Source organism: Tetrao urogallus (genome assembly GCF_951394365.1).
Source record: "Tetrao urogallus genome assembly, chromosome: 2".
In the NCBI taxonomy this organism is placed as follows: Eukaryota; Metazoa; Chordata; class Aves; order Galliformes; family Phasianidae; genus Tetrao; species Tetrao urogallus.
The window spans coordinates 51,931,392-51,946,915 of NC_136814.1; positions in this window are offsets into that span (position 1 = coordinate 51,931,392).

Genomic DNA, 15,524 nt, shown 5'->3' on the forward strand with positions numbered 1-15,524 from the left:
TGCTTTTGGTCTTTGCGCGGCCTTCCTCTTCTGGCCTTTTTCAGGTCTTTCCCTGCCCTTTGCACCTGCAATCAGGCTGCAGGATAGCAAAATAACTACTGGCATCTGCTGGATCTTGTGTCAGACAAAGTTACTTGGTTCATACAGGTCCTGTCCTTACTGCTTTTGCTAAGCAGGTTTACATAGAATATTCAAATCCAAATCCTGTCTTAAAATTAGGTATGCCATCCTTGAACAAATCAGTGAGAAAAATAAATTGCTATCCTAAAGAAAGCTATAAAGAAAAGTAACACACTGACAGCATTTTTGCTTTTAAGTTTTGCTGATCAGGAATCAGTGGCTGAGTACTGGATCTACCATCTGTAGCAGTCCTGCAGTCAAATACTCCAACTTATGAGGGTACGAACAGCAACTCCTGTAGCTTGGTGTAACGAACCAGCAGCTCTTAGCTGGTGCAAGCAGAGCCAATTAGACTCTGCTGTAACAGTAGTGTTTATTATGCAATTGTATCCCAGGGTTTGGGGTTGTTTTACTCAAGCGCATCTTGCTAATCCACAATTAAAATAGCATCTTCATCTCACACTTTGAGGTTGAGAAAAGGCTTTGGAAGATTTCAGTAGCTCTTCTAATGAGCTTGGTGGATGAACAAAATCAAAGAAGGACCTTTTGTTGCAGCAGTTGGGCCATGGGAGAGACAGCTGGCTTCTTCATTACAGCAAACATGTAGGTGGCTCTTCTCGTGTTCTAAGATCGGAGCTGTGACTTTCCTGACACCTTTTGTTGCAGACTGTGCAGGCTTGTGTCAGCTGTGCTGCATGCAGCACCTGACAACAGTTGACCCTTTTCCTCTCAACTGCTTTGAATTAACAGGTTACATTTTCCTGGCAGGATCAGGCCTGAGTGGTAAAGTTGCCCTGGGTTCTGGCAATTTAAAATGTGCAATTTTTTACACTTGTTTGATTGTGGTGTTGATGGCTCATTTTTACCTGTACTTTCTGTTTGGTGTATTAGTTTCCAGCAGCCCTTCCTGTTGGTTCTTATGCAGCTTTGAGGGAAGAAACAGAAGAGAGCTGAGTGCAATTTGAAGAATGATCGGGGTAAGATCAGCTCTTGAAACCCAAGTCAAGTTAATGATGAAACCTGAGTTTTGTTAATGATACAGTGTAATTATTACTGCAGGCAGGGCAGATACCTCCTATTTCTCATCTTTTCACTTGTGGATCCTATCTGATCTAACTCCTTGGCCTTCCTGCCCCAGTCTCGGGTCTGAACAAGGGCCCAAACTTGCAGCCCCGACAGAACAGTGTCCACAGATCTCAATGGGGCACATGGGCCAAGAGAAGGTGTGAGTCATCAGCAGATGTACTGTTGGTAGGCTGCCTCTATCACTTGCAGCTGGGAGATGCTGGGCCTGATCAGGGAGGTGGCACAGAGCTGGGTGTGCATTCTGGGTGGGTAAGTGGAAGGAAGCGGAGCTGGTGAAAGTGACGCTGCACAGGGGCAGCCGGAGGCGGCTGCGGCAGGAAGAACACCTGCGGCAGCATGCAGGGAGATGCGAGATAGCGGGGCCCCTCCTCACCTAGCAGCTTCTCGTGCCACCTCCCCATAGCTCCTGTCACCTTCTCCTCTGCTCTTCTTTGCTGGAGCATGTTGCAGCAACCACCTCCATTTACTGTCATGGCCTATGCCCGCCATCGGTGCAAGAGCAACTGAGCTCTTATTGCTCTATGGAGACCCCAGCCCTGCACAGTGTAGGGAGCTGCTGTGCCATCCGCTTGCATAGGCCAAAGCGAGGGAGTTATTTACACTCAGGAAAACACCTACAGTTCAAACATTGGCTGATGGAGAAAATCCATGGCAGGAACTTATCAAAAAGAAAAATATCACCATATCTTGTTTTACTTTACCTGTGTCATAACTGTTGCATGTTATGCTGAAAGCAGAACGTTTTCCTACGTTTGAACATCCAGTGTGTGGGCTCTGTAATAATCCAGCAGAGCCTCAGCCTGACTCAGTCAGCGGAGTAGGGAAGAAGGCGATCTGGTAGCCCAGGAGGCCTGGGAGACAGGTGGCATATTACAGGACATGGCCCCACCATCCCACCAGATCTGCATGAGCTTTCACTGCCATCTGAAGCTGCAACTCCATGCCCTGCTCCTCCTTGATCTAGGGCTGGATTCCCCAGGTGCCGGGACTGATCCAACTGAGAACAACGTGGTCCTTATTTCCCCCAGGTCATTTCTGAGTTAGCTTGTTTCTTGGTTTTGGATTGAATTAGGCAGTTCATTTTATCCTTTGTACATTTTTCTCCTTTTCATCTTCAAATTGGTAAAGTATTGAAAAGGTGATGTGTTACTCTTATTTAAACTTTTTTTTTTTCCCTCCAAATCTAGGTGGGGGCAATAGGATTAGGTTCCAATCACTTTGCTTTAACCATTATTTAGGAGTTCCATCATGGTCTTGAGTATGTGGTCTTGTCTCTTATTAACTTAATATAAATGTACTGTCAGAGTATTGTCTTCAGTATTTAAACCCACTAATAATTATTTTTACATTAATATTTCCTATAATAGAAAAAATATTACTCTTAATTTCAGATGAAAATTAAATTGTCTGAAGAATAATGGCATCAACTGATTTATCTTGCATCTCACTGTTTATCTATTCTAGTAAAAAATCAGTGACTATTAAATTTACTGCTGAGGCATAGGATTAAAAAGCAAAACTGTGATGCTGAACAAAGCATAGTATCAATGAGTATTAACCACAGCATGTCAAGAAAATATTATGCTCTCATCAACTTAATGTTAAAATTATTATCTTGTTAACTTCAATTACCATTTTTTTTAAATTTTAAAATAAGAACAAAATAAAAATTGTAATGCCAGAATATCATTTTAATTGACTCTTGCATGTGAAGTTGGCAGTGTGTTACAGTTTTTCCTGTTGTAATTGAGAAGGGTCTGGTATAAACCTGTGCATTTTTGTTTAATCCCAGCTCCATAGTGATTGATGAGAGGTCTTTGGAGCCATACAGGAAGAGTGAATAATAATGAAACAAAACCCTCATGTCAGCTCAAGCCAAAGGAGTCACAACATTAAATAGAAAAACCATAATTGTAGAAAAGACCATTTCCTTACACAGCTCAGAGAGAGCACTAGAAGGTTGGCACATACACTGCTTTCAGAAGTAATGTCGCTCTAATACGTGTTCAACAGTTGCAGAAACTCTTAAGACAGCCTTTGAGGCCTGGCTTATCTTTCCTTTGAGTTAAGCTCATGTCGTGCTGAAGCATGAAGTCACCCTAGAATGGAGGTTGTTGAGTACTGTTACTGCCTTGCTGTGGAATGTCCTACAGCCGTAAAACTGTGTAGGCTACAGGGATCCTCATACAGTCAGATACGGCACTGTGAGCAAGGGCTGCGAATGCCCAAGGTATGCTAGGGCTGCTTCTGGATGCATAGAGTGCCTTTGAGCTCCCATCTCCACTCCTCCGCACATGCCAGCTGTTGCCCTGATGGCAAACAGGTGCCATATGAACACTGCAGAGGTGCAGTCATTAAGTGCATGTCTTAGGGAATGAGAAATTCAGCTGTATGTTTGGAAGTGCTTCTTGATAATTTTTGTAAGATAATAAACTGTATCACTTGGCCAGATGATCATTTATACGCATGTCACTTTATTAAGCACTGTAGGAGTGCCTTAAATGGCAGTAAGTTATATTTACACCCTTTCTAATAGCTCCTCTGTGCTGATAAAGGGATGTAAACTGGCCTCAGAGTAGGAGAAACTTGCAGAATAGAGCTGTAAAACTCTGCCAACTGCTTCCCATTAGCATGAAGGGCCTACATGTCTGCCTCTAGTGGAGCACAGCCATCTCTCAAGGGCACTGCAATTAGGCAGTGGGTCTGGCATGACATTTCCACCTTTCTTCAGTTCCCAGAGCCTCATTCTGGTCCTTGGAGAAGTTTTCTGTGTGCTGGGCTGAAGGAGCTGTGCTGTAAACCTGATCATTGAAACACTTCAGATTAGAAGCAAAAATAAAAAATAACCTCCCACCTTCAGTTGTAAAATACTTTTATTTCTAGATCCATCTAGTATTCTGTCTTCAGTGGGGGCTCACAGATGTGCTGGCATGGCCACAGGTGTCTCAGCCATTGTGGAAGGGACAGTGGAACTTGGGGCAAGGTGGAGCTGCCTAACGTAGTATTGCATCAGTGCTGTTTTGAAGATTTGCAAGTAGTTGAAAATATGTTTGCTCCTTCTGTTTCATAGTCCTGTTTGCTGAGTATGGATGCCTTAAGAACAAGCTCTTGTCCCTTTGCTACAGGATGTCAGGATGCAGTAGAAGTTCTACCCAATCTTTTCACATTTGATCTTTTGTTAATGTCAGTGAAAAGGGGACAGTTTCCAAACCTGAATTCCCCTCCCCCCTCCCCATCTTCTCAAGTTTCTCAAGTTATGTTTAGAAACAGGAAGCTGTTTTGCATAAAGGTAAGATTGTGTTTTTAACAAGTAAAGTTGGTGTTAGACTGGCTAAATATACCCACACAGTCATACCCAGTGGGTAGTCCTGGCTATTTTTAGGCTTTATTTTTGCCTCTCTTTATTTATTTTTTTTAGTGACACCTCCACTCTACCTTCAGTTTCTAGTGAGGCACCGCTTCCTGAGCCTGTATGAAACTTGCAATTACAGAAGGAGTCAATCTTGTCAGGTGTCATTTATCATACATCGCAGAGGGCTGATTTCAGTGAAGGAAGAACAAAGCTTAATAAAAAGAGAGAAGCATTCTTTTAATAATTTGCCCTTTGCAACAGCAGACCCTTATCTGATCACCCACGCTCATCTGGCGCTGACGCTGTACTTGCTTCATTAGTACCAGCTATTTTTACACCTTTTGTGTCTTTTGAGGAACTGTGTGGGCCTGCTGGCTTGTAATGATTCACCGTCTCCAAGTGAACAGGGTGTCCTCAAGTCTTGCAGGAGGGGTAGGAAGAAAGAAGTAGGGGGAAAGAGTTCAGGTGGGTAAGCAAGTTGGTTAAATGCCTGAGGTGACATGAGTGCCAAAATATTGCAGTTTAGTTTAGTGAAAATAATTTATGTACTTTTAGGTTGCAGCAGAAGCTTTCAGATTAAGAGCTATGTAAAGGAGCATGTACTATTTAATCCACCTTAGTGTAACTTAGCAAAAATAAAGCCCTATGTACTTGTATATATACTCTATCTTCATGTTGATTATATTTCCTTTTGTCAGTAGTGTACAAGTTCCATTTGATACATAAGAACCCAACAGACTTCAGGGTCAAATCTTTAGCTGATCTCATTTCCATTTCTGACACTGGAAAAGAGCTAAATTTGATGGAATGGATCAAGCATGATGCAGGGGGAGAACTCTGTAATGGTTGTTTGGAGGTTTCTGAAGCTGACCAGCAGTTGCTTTCCGTTTCTATACACCAGTAGCAGTGAATGTGGCCTCCTAAAAACCCTGCTGAGCTCTCTTTCAGCTGATTGCATTTTTTAAGGTTTTTGCTGTCCTTAGACTTCTGGGCAGGAGAGATTTGGTGCCCCGTTGTGACACTTCTGAGTACAGCGTCATGACTTTATCTTGCAGGCTTCCTTGGAGTTGTTTCAAAAGTTAGTACATATGAAACTTGGAGGAGCGGATTAAACTACAAGCCCCATAGTACTGCTCTCTTGTCTAACCTGGAGTGGTATCAAGTCATGAACCTGAACGGTCTTTCCCAGAAAAGCTGTGGTTTTTATTGTGTTGAGTCCTTAACAGAGCTGTCAGCTTGGACTGTGCCTCAAGTATCAACCTGTGCCATAACAGACGCGTTAAAAGTAGATTCAGGCAGTTTCGGTTGAAAACTTTCTCAGCAGTGTTTACTCAAGAGAGTGGATGTCATATTAATAGCCAGAATTGATACATGTTCTGTAGAAATAAAGCTAACTGCACACAATAAAATTTCATACGTTCCAACAAAACACAGCATAAAATGTATGTATATTTTGTTGAATTTTTTAAGAGGTATTCTGATGCAATTGGATATTGTGCGTGCTGACTTCCTGTGCTTCATACAATAAAAAGAAGAAAGTACTGTAAAAAATGTCCAGAGTAACTTAAAAGAGCATTTTTAATTTTTTTTCTCCTGTTTAGCACCCTGAGGGTTTTAAGCAAAGCAGCATCCTTAAATGTGCAGGCTAGTTAATGTAAGTTGTATGACTGTTGCAGTGATCATAGTCTTTAGGCAGTGTTAAATGCTTAGATTCACTACTATAAAATGCCTGTACTGAGTCACTAGTCAAAACTGAACATTAGGGCTGCAGGATAGCAACTGCTGTGACACCTGTGGGATGTATAGAGCTTGGGGCTTAATATCTGATCTTAGCTGAATTTTGAAAGGCTTCACGATAGAAATAAAACCGCCACGAAGGGCCCCCATTCTACTTTGGGTTCATATAATTGAAAAAAAATCAGTAGGAGCACACTACCAATGCTTTGTATGCATCTGTTTTTGTTTTGACATGTGGTTGACCACAGGGCTCAGTAAATAATAACAGGTTTTAAAATAAGTCTGTATAATAAGCTTAGTGTGAGTAAAAAACAAACACCAGATCAGGTACTATAAATGCCTTCATATGCAATTCTTCCAGGGGTGAGTGCGTCCCTCAGAGTCGGTGCCTTTGCCCATCCAAAGAAAATGTTTGAAAGACCTTGATATTTTCATGTTAAATGCAAGTGGCTTCTCCTGACACAGTATGAAAGAAGGCTTAGCTGTCTGCAAATTCTACAGCAGTTGCATAATTAGTATTGCATAACTTCTAACTGAAAAAAAAACCTCACTTCCCAGAAAATTCAGCGATATTTTCCCTCTACAATGAAAATGCTAGGCCTGATATTTTTTGTTTATATTTCTATTTGGTAGCACAGTATTAATTGCTTTGTCCATAAAAGTGATGCAATATTTACACAAATTGAGAATTTTTTCTTTTTCTTGGGGAAACTTGGGGAAAACCTTTGAGACACATTAGCAGGCTTTTACCAGCACTAGGCTCCTCTCCTCAGCTGCTGCTCGAGTCTGCAGTTCTTGTGTGAAAGTGAACACGTGTCAAAATTTGCATGTGATTTCAGTTAGGAAAATTTTTGTATCTGACAACTTTATCTGAACTCTCCAGTGTCACTTCTTACTGTATATGGTATTTTTAAATCTAGAAATCTAGAAATGACTGCACAGCATGTGCGTACTGGAATGTTGCCTTTTATATGTACTTTATCTTCACAAGTGCTGTTAAATTCATAATTTGGTTAATCTGTCCTGTATTAATTCTCCATTCTGATTAACACATTTTCTTGCGCTGAATTAAGAATAAGGTCTTCATTCTCATTAATGTCACCAGCTCTTGCAAGTGCACGTGCTTTATTGCAATCTGGGTAGCCTCACATAGCATCATTGGTTTGTGTCTGAGTCTTTGCTTCTCGTAGCATTAAGGTGTTCAGCTATCTGGGACTTTGTAATGCCCACTTGTTTATGTAACAGTTTGAGGGCAACAGCAGGGCAAAAGCATTTTTCTGTTCTGCACTGCAGGCATGATGAAAAGGTTGTAATCCTACAAATAGTAATCAGAAACTATTTCACACTTTTTCAGTTTGGTATGGTACCCTCATTGTTCAATTGCTGTCGGTTGGAAGAAAGTGGGAGAGAGCTGATTTTCTGCTTCTTAAGAGAGCAGCTCAAGAATTACGAGCTCTTTTGTATCTTAGAACCTCTTCAGATAGGTATACATCATTTTTGTGTAGTTAGTTAGTAAATATTGTTTATTTACTACTTATCTCACCCCTGAGTGAAATTCATTCTTGTGCAGATTAAGCCCAATGAGATTATGCATTGTATCAAACTAACTTCAGTCATCAAAATGTTATTCATGAGGACTTTGAATATCAGCAGATGTTCAAAGAGATGTCAGCATCTCTTTCTGACAGTTCTCTGCATGGGAGCTGTTGTGGTGTGTCACTGTATGTTCTGATTCAAAAACAAATGGGCAAAAAAAAAGCAAAATGAGAGTGCTATTTTGTGTTGCCTTCTGAATTTTAAATAATGCTGGAAGTTTGGGCTGTCAGATCTGCCATTTCTCTGCCATCACATTTGAAGTTCTACTTGGGAAACCGTAGGTATTTTACCCATCTGTTTTTGTTTCTTAACTTTATCTCCGAGGAATTAAGTAGCAGTGTGAACAGACGAGCAGTTTACATACTTCTTTTGTTTAGTTTCAAATCTGATTAATAACAATTATTTGCTTCTGTGTTGAGATAGATTCAATATGTACACAGCCAGACAAGGTCAGTTTTGTATGACACATTGAAGTTGAAGCACCTCTGACAAAATGCCATGCGCTCATCAAGGTTAGGCAACCAGAAGCAGAATATTTACCTATTCTATTAAAAGCAGTGGTCTCAGAAAGATCAATTAGCTCCTAACCAACTGACAAGATTGTTTGTCCTGTAAGCTGTTTTGACAACTCTTTGATAGCAGTTATTTGTTCAAGGAGATGAACTGTGATTAGTTTGGGAACTTGCAAATATAAAAGAAGTGTTTAAGATGAATTTGGCTCCTGCATAGCTTTTTTTTTTTTTTTTTTTTCTTCTTCTCTCCCTGCCCTCCCCTACTCCCCTTTTTTTTTTATAGTCATCCTGTGGAAATAAGTCTGTGTTCAGTTCAGGACTTTGGCAGTGTGAAAGCTTTTTTTATACATTTTTTCCATCCGGTAGTAATGTGTACATTATGTATGATGCTGAAACAGGAAATAGCGATGTTCTTAAGTGAGCAATCTGTGTCATTACAGTGAAAAGGTCAGTGTTAAGGCATTTCTGCTGTAGGGTTCTTCTGTGGCTTCTTAAAATATACACTCAACTTGAATTTAAGTTTTTTTGGAGTGCCATTTTTCAATAGAAAGTGGCAATTTGAAATTACATTTGAGATACTTAACATAGCAAAAAGTGAGTTCAGCTGTGCTCTGAGCATTTAGGACAAAAGCCAGCATCTCTTACAGAAAATCTGTTTTCTTACTAATATGTAATTGAAAATGTATTGCAGTGTGTATTATGAGCTTCTCTGTGGACATCTTAGAGGTGTTAGATTAGTTTATTTTCAGTTTGTAATAAATAACCTCAAATATTTAGTGTGTAGGATGATAAAGTTTAAACCTAAGCAATATCTGATTCTGTTTTTATGAGGAATAAGTCTGGCATTATGTCCTTGAATTTTATGCTCACTGATTCATATTAATACCAGGATAATGTAGAACAGCATTTGGCTCTTACTTTGACTTGCTGTTGAAATAATTTGTCTCCTGTTAGTCACTCCAAGTCATATCTTATACATGGCCAAAGCACCCAGAAATCAAATGAAAGTCTCTTGCTTGATGCCTGAGTTTTCAGTAAGGTAGCCACAGAAGGGTTATATAGCAATGTGAAGATGAGCAAGGTAAAGCCTTCATATGAATGAAATAATCAATGCTACTACAATTAACTAAAAAGTGCTATTGTATACTATTTCCCAACTTCGAGTATTATAGGATGTTCCTTAAAATGGGAGCAAGATTTAGTGCAAACACAAATCAGGATTTGAGATTTTATACTGCTTCTAGATTTACATGCACAGATCCCGTCCCCTGGAGACAGCAAGTACCAGTGACACAGATTGTGTGTTCATAGAAACTCGAGAATATAAGCCTGAAATTAATGTGCAGTTTCATAGAGCCATATATCCTGCACTTTATGCTTTTGTACCTGCACCTTCAGAGCCAGTCTCTTCAGCTCCTGAATTCTCAGGGAATTCATGAGCACGAGTATTTAGAAATGAAATATAGAAATCTAACATAGAAATAAGTAACAGGTTGTGCACTATAGTTTCTTTTCAAGCAATTTTAGTACAGTTTCTTTGAATATTTAATAATAAATTCACAGTGTACTTGCTGAGCAGTATTTTTTTTTTATTTTTAATAGTACTTTTAAATGATGTTTAACAAATATTGTAAATAGTCATTCACCTGCCCAAATTTAAAAATGTGTGTTATTCTAAATGTTTCAGGGTATTTTAAGAACTCTGATTTTCTGTCTAATTTTGGAAAATGGCAATATATTCAATAAAATGCTGAAATCCAGAGGGCAGGCAGAATATCTGAGATGGAATTAAATGAACAAGTCAGAGTAGTGTCTTTAAGTGTGAAGAGGTAGTAGTGGTTTCAATGTAGAAAGTAGTAGTAGATGAAAATAAATGCACCTAACCTGTTCTAAAAGGGCTGCCATGGAACTATGTATGTAAATGTAAGTCTCATATTGCTGCAGCTAAAGTACAGACATCTTTACATTCCTCGGTAAAGCAAGATTTTGCCAAGTGCCAGTGGTTGACAGAGGAATTTACAGTCATTCCTAGAGGTGTTTAAATTGACAGGTAGAAGGCAAGCTACAAAACCACAGTCAGAAGGGACCTCTGGCTAAGGATCTGAAAATATGAAGAGAATCTCTCTGGATAGCCTTTTTACAAAGCTGGGTAATAGAAGAAGTGTTTCTTTTTCCTTATCTTTTTAATAAGTGCAGGTCGAAGACTGAAGAAAATGATTTTACATCTTGATGAGATTGTCAAGTGTGGTGTCAAACAGTATAAAAAAAACTAGTATTCAATTATCTTTACTTCATTTGTGCAAAATGTCAAAGTATAACCAAGACTGCAGTCCTTTTGTTACCTTGCTACACCGCACAAGAAAACTCAGCCCACAAATGAATTTGTAACCTTGTACAGAAAGATAAATGTGTATTTGTCTGGTTTTTTTTGGTCAAATCCTTTGCTCAGAGATGCACACCTACTACTGGTGGAAAGCTCTTTTGCAGATTGAGCTCATTGTAACTTCACCTAGGTAGAAGAAACTACAAATCTGTATTCTGGTAGGGTTCCCAAGCCTTTACTTTTTAATCTTTTTTTTTTTTTCTTTTCTTTTTTCTTCACTGCACTGTCCTTACCAGACAGCTCTGTGGGTATATCATTAGTGGAGCAGAAGGAAACATGGGGTAGGATGGCAAGCCAAAGGTATGCTCTTCTTCTTCCCAAAAGGCCAAGTCAGTTTCATTCTCACTTGCAGGTGTGGAATAGCTCAGAGGTGGTCTGCTTCCTTTGTAAGGCTGACTGGCTGCTGGTCTCATCCCAGACATAAACTAAGCTTGGCTAATAAGGGTCTTGGCAGAGGTCTTTATGTGAGCATAGGGATTTTATAGGAGCCGCTGCAGAAGCTTGTCTCTACTAACTGGTGTCCTATAGAATATGAATTCCTCAGGGGCTAGTTACAGTGGTTTTAGGACAGCTTTGTGCTGGCAGAGATGGACAGGAAAGATTTAAAGCAAGGCTGGATCTGACCCTTACTCCTTACTCTAGAGTCAATATTTATTCTGTATGGTGCACTCAGGATTTAGCTGGGAAGACATAATCTTCCAATTTGTTCACTTGCAAGAGCTGTAATATGAGCTACAAATTGAGAAGTAGTAAAAGTTGTATTTTGCCAAATTTTATTTTAAAGCTGTTTAGTGTAACCATTTTAATGATCTGGGAAAAAAAAAAAAAAAAAAGGGAAAAAAGGAAAAAAGGAAAAGGAAGAATCCTGGAGCTGGAGCTCTGTAGCCAACCAGATCTGTGTCTGTTGTACTTAGCTCAGAGGCACATTAGGAACAGAAATGACAGAGTAATTCTCCTTCCTAGAAAGTTTTAAACGTCTTTATTTGGTTGGTCCATCTGACGTAAATACAGTTCCCAGTTTCCCAGTAATGTCCTTGTGTTCAAAGTTGCAGAGAAGTGAAATGCCCTGGTTTGAGGCAGGCAGATAGTGCAGTCAGTGTGGTGGGAGATCTGGCCACCGGGCCACATTCCAATGGGAACCTGGCTTGGGCCAGTTCCAGGGAGGCCTTTGCAGCTGGTGGCAAACGATGTGCTCGGTGTAGCTCGTGCACGCTGTCTGATCCCCATAGGTGGGCTCCTCTCGGCCACTGCAGTGAAGCCAAACGGCACCAAAAAGCATTAAAGAAAATGTGCATTTTTATCATCCTTAGTTCACTATTTTTGTCCTTAGTTCACTACTCTCAAATATGAAATTTCTGAAATACAGAGAGCTTCTGTCTGTTGAAGAATATATTCGTGATGACGAGCAATACTGAAAAGCGTATTTACAGTGTTTTCCAAAGGAGACACATTAATCAGTTGAAATTTGGAAGACTCTTGTTGGCTTAAGTTAGTCTGTGGATGCAGGAAGATGAGATAAAAGTTTGACTGGAAAAAAACAGACAGAATGCAAACTAGCTTTGCAGTGTGTTGGATTTCTCCAGTAAAACTTAGTCCTAGGAAAAAAAGAGAAATAATATTAAAACCATCTTTGACACAGGGTGGATAACAGTTCAAACCAAACCAGAAATGACTTTGTTGATTCTGGTAAAGGATTTATTTTCCCCAGGAGAAAGACGTTGGCCAAACTTAAGCCATCAATAATCCCTGTAATTAGTGTGTACCTGTTTCATAGTGTAGGTTGAAAAATCATACAGAATGTTCTGAAAATAGTAAGGATCACCAAATAACTTGAACTCTGAAACTGAACTGGAATTGATGGAAGTGAACTAGCATAATCTTTTGTTCAAATAAAACTCTTGCTGTCTTGTTTCTGTGATTGGCAGATTTATTCTCTGAATATGTTCTTGGCAGTGGGAGCATGGAAGTGAAAGGATGTTTCCATCTTCTAGAAATTTTTTCTTCACCATTTGCAAAATTGCCTAATAAGGAAAAAAGTACTTTTATTTGAAGATAGCTAGTAATTTTATGCTCTTTTGCATAGGAACATTCCCCCTTGTCCTTTTTGATTGCTAGTGGGTGGCACAGTAGTGATTCTCTTCTCCCCTCATGGATGGGGCTTTAACTAATATCCATTTGTTCTTTGAAAATATTATTATGTAAAAGTATTAATCACTTATTGTGATTACAGAGAACTAAAATATCTTTTTACTTTTGATGAGTTTCTTATTTTATTTATCTTACTATTTTATCATCTGTTGGTTTTATTCAGCGGAGAAGGAATAAGTGTTTTAGCTGTTTTTCTCACAGTCTTACCAGAGGTTATTATACTAACCCACATCCCTTCCTCTGCCACTAATAATACCTCAGGTGTTTCTAAAGATCTCTTCTTAAAATAAATGAAAGTACTCTAGATTTTGACCTAAATAAAACCTCTGAAGAAAACCAATAAATATTGCTTTTGTTATCCAAATTGAACAAACATCCTTTTTTAACAAAAAAATTCTGTTTTTGAATTTGAAATTGGATTTGTTGAAAACTGCATGGGAGAATCCTCCTTGTACTGCAAGGGGGAACTGGTCCTTCAGCCAAGCCAGACACCAGTCAGTTCTCCTTTTTTGGGTGTGGTCTTTTCTGTAATGCATCATCCTGCAGTCAGATGATGGTCAGACAGGTGGCAAATTACAGCAGGTACAGAAGTCTTTTCAATACGCGCTTGGTTTGTAGGTTTCTCTTTTGAGGAGGCAGCCATACGTTCTTGAGCCGTCTCTCACTGATATTAACTGAATTGAGATACTGCATTTCACTACTTTTCTTGTACCTTCATGGTGACAACTTGGCTGGGATTTCATCCTGGTCCCTGAAACATTTAATGAGTAGCCTGGAAGGCCTGAAAGTATTAGCTGGAAAGAGCTATTGAAAGGGGATTTGTCAATAGGATTCAGGGATAATCCAGGCTTAGCAAGGGTGTAGGAATGAGGAGTGACATTGGGCATCCCTATTTCTACAGATTCAAGAAGGTTAGAGTGCTCCAGTTTAGAAGCTGTCCTTAAAAGGCTCTTAAAAAGGTTCATGCTCATATTCTGCAAAAGGTACTGGCTCAGACCTCTGAGATGCAATATTTTTTCCAGGAGATGGATGAATGAAGTTTTCAGGCCTTTACTGTAAATAATAGAAAACTTTCTTCAGCGTTTATACTTAATATCAGTAATTTCTTACGATTGTATTTTTTTTTCTACAGGAAATCTGAAGATAGTCATGCCTATTAGCTGCCTACAAGATGCAGGTAATTGTTTTTACCAGAAAAAGGCATATATTTTCGTTCCCTCTGAGTTTTCCTGCACTTCTCTAATATTTCTTCAAGCTCAATTCAGTTTTTCCACTGGAGGAATTAAAAATATTCCAGTATCTCTAATACTGTGTTGTTGGGTTTTTTTTAACCTTTTTTCTCACTTCTTCAAAATCTTGACTGTCTTTATAATTTCCACTGTTTCATCCAGAAAATATCCTCTTCGGATAATATGGAAGCTTATGTTGTTCTTCAAAAATTCAAATGCTGTACTTGTCTGTGAAATTTATACTGCTGAGTTTTCTGCTTTGTAATAGAACTTTGGAATCACATTGCATGTAAGCATAAAGCCTGCATACATAGCTAGATGGAAATGTTTCAGTGTGGAAACTTAAAAGACTGAAGTCACTTAAAAACAGTCACAGCTTGTTTCTCCAATGTGTGTTTTACCTCTAGCAAGACATTTTCACTAAAATTTAATATAATGGTCAGAAAATGAAGATGTGGAAAGGTATCAATACTACTGTGTTCAGAATACTTAGTTGGTGTAGCTTTTGACTGATTAAAAGCAGTTAAAAAAAGGATCAACTCTTCCTTGTAAAATGAGCTACATGATCTAAGCTGAGAAGTAGTATCTCTCTTTAGCTGTCTTAAAAATTGGTGTATTTTCCAAGGTAGTCAGGTAGAATTTCTGCCTAGGCAAGAGTTACAAATAGCATATCTAGAGTGGATGGCCATATATATATTTATGTACACACATACACATCCCATATGTGTGAAGCACCCCTCATGATATAGAAAGATTATACCTCTGGAAGTACTGTTTGCCTTCCTCTGACTTTGGAGGAAAGCCAGGCGACTTTAAGTGCATATCTGAACTGTAGGTGAGTAATACTGGATAAGGTAATTCCTACCTATGGGGTTAGGACTCTGTTTTCAGCGGTGGTCTGCTGAAAGGGCTTTGAAACTGGATGGCAGACTTCCTGAAAGCCGTATCTCTTTTAAGACCTCAGAAAGCCTTACAAAACTGTTCAGTTTGAGAAGGGTAGATTTCTGTTTTCTCTTCTTATGGGTTTTATTGACTAGTGATTACACTTGTGTGAAATCTTTGGAGCCAGTCTTTACTGCGTCTCCTCACAAAATGGGCTTTTGTGAAATGTAGTTACATTTACTTAAGTACCTTAATATTTTTAATGAAAGGCTCAATTAAAATGCAATCAATTGCACTGATGTTATTTTGCCTGACTATACTAATTTGTGGGGGGGGGTTCTTTGTTTTTACTTTTCCTTACAGATAGCTGTGTCGCCATGGAAGAGATGAAGAGAATTTTGCTCTAATAGATCACAAATATCTGTGTGTCATTCTGCATCTCAGTGTTTAATAATAATGGAAAATGTCCAAATGCTATA